The sequence below is a fragment of the Chenopodium quinoa genome, unplaced genomic scaffold (assembly GCF_001683475.1).
Source record: "Chenopodium quinoa cultivar QQ74 unplaced genomic scaffold, ASM168347v1, whole genome shotgun sequence".
NCBI lineage: Eukaryota > Viridiplantae > Streptophyta > Magnoliopsida > Caryophyllales > Amaranthaceae > Chenopodium > Chenopodium quinoa.
Genome location: NW_018743850.1, coordinates 2,907,286 through 2,912,344, shown reverse-complemented (window position 1 = coordinate 2,912,344; position 5,059 = coordinate 2,907,286). Strand labels below are relative to the sequence as shown.

General features: G+C 34.7%; 1 pseudogene; it reads left to right on the top strand.

Annotated features, from left to right (window-relative positions):
* Positions 1-671: 671 nt before the first annotated feature.
* LOC110686287 lies at positions 672-5,059 on the top strand (annotated as a pseudogene).

The following is a 5,059-nucleotide window of genomic DNA, read 5'->3' as shown; positions in this document are numbered from 1 at the left end:
AATTTTCTTTTTATTAAATAAATAAGTATTCAAAATTATGTACTACACCTAATGGGAAGGAATAATATCCCTGATTAATGATATTTGGTCAAATTTTTTCCCCTAAAATATGATAATATATGAAAGTATTGGGATACTAATAAAAAAGAATGAAATACTAATCAATCAATTTTCTTTCATGATTACGTGCATAGATAAAGTGTTGATAATTTTAAGCTATATATTTATAATTCCTTCATTTGTTATGTTTCTCGTGTTAGAATTAGGCGAGAAACCAATTAAAGCATTTAAAAAAAAAACCAATATACACATTTTACAATACACTTTATGATAGTAGAATTAAATAAATAATACATAAATAGCTTAAAATTAAAAAATAGAATAATGTTATTTTTGTCTAAAAAAAATGCAATAAGTAGGAAGATTCTTTATAATAAGAAAATTTTGAAATTTTTTAATGAAAAATACAGAAAGAACAAAATAAGCAAATGAAATAATAATTATAAAGTAAAGATACGTATAAAAGATTTGGAATAATATTATGACAATAATATTATACTAATATTCTCAAAGAAGTTTTTGCAAAAAAAAGGGAAAGAGTGTTTTGGAGGGAAAATAACAGCAACAGAAAATGACACGTGTCATTCATGATGTCTGTTTTAGTATTATGTTATTGATTGATTATAAATTAGAATACGCTTTTATAGAATTAAACTTTATACAGAGTAATATGGTTACATTTATGCATTTATACTTTTATGAGTGGTTTTTATTAAGGTCAAATAGTAGTTCAATCCAAATAATAAGTGTACAAAAAATTAAAAATTTAGTTGAGTTTGAAAATCATCAAGGCAGAACAAATTAATTCCGTAAATTTCAAAGTAGATCGGTGAACGGAGCATTTTGTCTAAAAAAAAGTTGAATCGAGCACTGCATGAAAATTGTTATATTCCGTAATTAGATTTTCGCAATTGTAGTGATTCTATTTATTCCATATATTCCCAAAAAAAAAACAAAAAAAAAAAAAGAAAAAACAAGCTAAAGCCTTTCCAATCAAAACTCCAATAAAGGAAACAATTTTCCAAAAATAACTCAACCTTCAATTAAATTGAGCATCACCTTATTAAATTTGGATTAGATTAGATTCGATGAACCTTAACACTCCTAATTTAACGAGAAATTGACTAAATTCAATTTAGAAATTTAATTTTATCCCGCTCAAAAATGAACATTGAAATGTCATTTAAATTTCCCAAACCACCTACTAATCACTCTAGTACTCTACTACTCTACCCATCCATCTTCCCCCTTGTTCAGTTTTTCTCTCCAATTTTCACAAAGCTCTTCCAAGATGGAAAATTCAACAGAGGAAAACAACGAAAAATGGCCGGCAATAGGAATCGATCTCGGGACAACCTACTCTTGCGTCGGAGTTTGGCAGCACGACCGTGTTGAGATCATCACAAATGATCAAGGTAACAGAACGACGCCGTCTTGGGTTGCCTTCACTCCAACTCAACGACTAATCGGAGAAGCTGCCAAAAACCAAGTCACTTCCAACCCCTCTAATACTATCTTTGGTATCATCTTCTTTCCCTTGTTAATTTTTACAATTTTCGAGTATATCCTATTTTAGTTTTTTGTTAGGATTACAATTTGGCTTTATTTAAAATGCGGGGTTTGTTTAACATTGAAATTGAAGTTGAAATAGAGTAATGTGGGACTTAAGTTGGTTATTTAAACATAATTTGAAAGAAATGTTATGGCAAAATGTGACTATTTGTGGGACTTAGGAGCACTTTGGTGGATAAAACTATTTACCCTTTAAAGGATATGAAACCACATTCGGTACAATAATGGAGATTTTACTTTTCCCAGTTGTAGAAGAAGAGAAGTCAAAATAATATCTTTGTTTTCAAGGTCGGGTTGTGTTGAGATCGAGTTATAATGTGAACAATTGGTATTTAGAATGGTGGGAATAGCATTAGTTGAAACAAATTGGTGTAATACTGGCTAAGGTAGACTTACAATGAGTGGTCTTTTGTGCACAAAGGGCTCAGATATTGCTTCAAGAGCTATTCTTTGTGTGAACCTTTATTAAAAAAAGCTAACGGAAAAGAGGCCTCGGAGGGGTTATGTTATTGTTATATTGAGATTTGATTAGAAGCTAATAGAAAGACATTGGAAATTAAACGAAAGCTCTACTCCAAGATATAAATCTTATAATGAGAATAGGATTATAATAGAAGTCCTTTCTAGCCCACTCTCCTTAGAATTCGCTAAGTAAGCTGTGCATACTGTGACATGGAGTTTAAGAAGATTAATTGCTTGATAACTAGTTACAGAGAAATAAGATGATAATGTGATGGTACAAATTTGAAAACAGTTTCGAATTGTAAATAATGTGGTTTCTGTAAAACAAAGTTGCTGTGATGTATGGGAGAGTTTCAGTCCTGACTTCATCTGCTCTTTTCTTTATTTTTTTTTGTCTAGTCGTAAAGAATTTGTCCTCTCCACATGTAGTGGCATGTACTCTGCGATGGGTGGCTGTGCTATGTGTTGATCTTATTGTAGAAAAGTGATCATGGAAAAGGAAATCATCTTAACAATTCTAATTGAGTCTGCTGAGTAACCACCTGATATAATGCATACATGGAGCTTGAGGATTAACCAGCATGATAGCAAAAAAACTCGAAAGACCTCTAGAATATGCATATTAAAAAATGTGTCTGCAAAGAACTATGTAGATGTTTTGCAGTCCTTAATACATCTTGTCAGTAAATGCTTCCAGTTTACGTAGTACGAGTACATATTAATCCTTTCTGGTTTCATCAAACTCTCCTTTGTCAGACGTGGCTTGCTTTATAACACGGGCAATTCTGAACTTGCATTTGGCATACTCAAATTTCTTCTTCGTAAGCACCATTCCTTTGCAGACCTCCAAGAGTTATCCTTGACACTTAGTGGCATGTACTTCACCATGGCTTACTTATTTTCCTGTTCTTGTACTGTTGGACTTTCACTATAGAATTCCACTCAGATTTTTGGACTTTTTAAATGTTATCAATATAATGCCATAAGCTCATCTTTCGCTTAAAAGTCACCTGGCCTGTAGCTATTTGGAAACTTCACAGAAATTAACCATATGAGCTTGCTTGAAGAGCAATCAAAGAGATCCTAGTACTGAGACTTGGTTAGATAGTTTAAATTTTTTGTGGAATTCTTTCTGTTTGTTCTGTATTTATTATTTTATATATTAAAAATTTTAATGCTCTGCATATTGTTAACATTCAGATGTCAAAAGACTTATAGGCAGGAGATTCACTGATGAAACAGTGCAAAATGACATTAAGCTTTGGCCATTTAAAGTCATTGCCCCGCCTAATTCAGGTGAAGAGACCGAAGACAAGGAGCCACTGATAGTGGTGACTTACAAGGGCGAGGAGAAGCAATTTACTCCTGAAGAGATATCATCAATGGTTCTTGTAAAAATGAAAGAGATAGCAGAGGCCTATCTTGGCTCAACGGTGAAAAATGCAGTGGTCACAGTACCAGCCTACTTCAATGATTCTCAGCGTCAGGCTACAAAAGATGCAGGAGTCATTGCTGGACTTAATGTTATGCGTATTATCAATGAGCCAACTGCAGCTGCTATTGCATATGGTCTCGACAAGAAGCTTAATGAGAGTGACATATGCAAAAAAATTATACTGGTTTTTGATCTTGGTGGTGGGACATTTGATGTATCATTAGTATGTTTGGAAAAAGGAGTATTTGAAGTTAAAGCAGTTTGTGGTGACACACATCTTGGAGGTGGAGACTTCGATAATAACATGGTGAGTTACTTTGTGGAGGACTTCAAAAGGCAACACAATGTAGACATTTGTAACAACTCAAGGGCTCTTGGTAGGTTGAGAGCAGCTGCTGAGAGAGCCAAAAGAACCCTTTCATCTGCTCATGAAACTACTGTAGAGATTGATTGCCTTTTGAGGGTATTGATTTTACATCAACTATTACTCGTGCTCGATTTGAGAAGTTGAATATTGATTTATTTAGGAAGTGTATTGATCCAGTTGATCAGTGCTTGAAAGATGCTAAGATGGAGAAGAGTGATGTTCATGATGTAGTCCTTGTCGGAGGATCAGCCCGGATTCCTAAGATCCAGCAACTTTTGCAAGAGTTTCTCAATGGAAAGGAGCTTTGTAGAAGCATTAACCCAGATGAGGCAGTTGCCTATGGAGCCACTGTACATGCTTCTGTCTTGGCTGGTGTGAATACTAAGAAAGATGTGGTGCTTGTCGATGTTGCACCTTTATCGCTTGGTATTGAGGTCTTTGATTATAGGCTGAATGTTATTGTCCCACGTAACACTATTCTCCCAACAAAGAAGGTTGGCAGAGTTACTACTGTTTACGACAATCAAACTGTCGCGTCATTTCCAGTATATGAAGGGGAGAGATCAATTGCTAAAGACAACAACTTTCTGGGCGAATTTGTGCTTTCTGACATTCCTCCTGCACCAAAATATGTTCCGAAATTGGATGTCTGGTTTGAGATCAATGCAGATGGGATTCTTACTGCTTCCGCAGAGGACATTGATACCGGGAACAAGAACCAGATCACCATTACTAATCGAAGTAGGTTATCAGAGGAGGAGGTTAATAAATTGTTGGAAGAGGCGGAAAAGTACAGGGCTGAGGATGAGAAATACTTAAAGAAGGTGAAGGCTAAGAATGATTTGGAGAACTATGCTAACAAAATGTGGGAGACATTGGGAGACTATGCAAAGAAGATTAGTTTCGAGGATAATATGAGGATGAAAAATGCCATTGTTAAGACAATTCAGTGGCTAGACTGGAATTTTCAGCTAGCTGAAGCATCCAAGTTTGAAGAAAAGATGCATGAGCTTCAAGTTATCTGTGAGCCCATAATTGCTGAAGCATCTAAACCTGAATATGACACTGCTTGTTCCGATAAACCCGAGAGGACTGCTGCCAGAAAGAAATTTGATGGATGGACTGGAGTCTCAAGGGTTCTGAAGTTTTTTGGTTTGGGATAG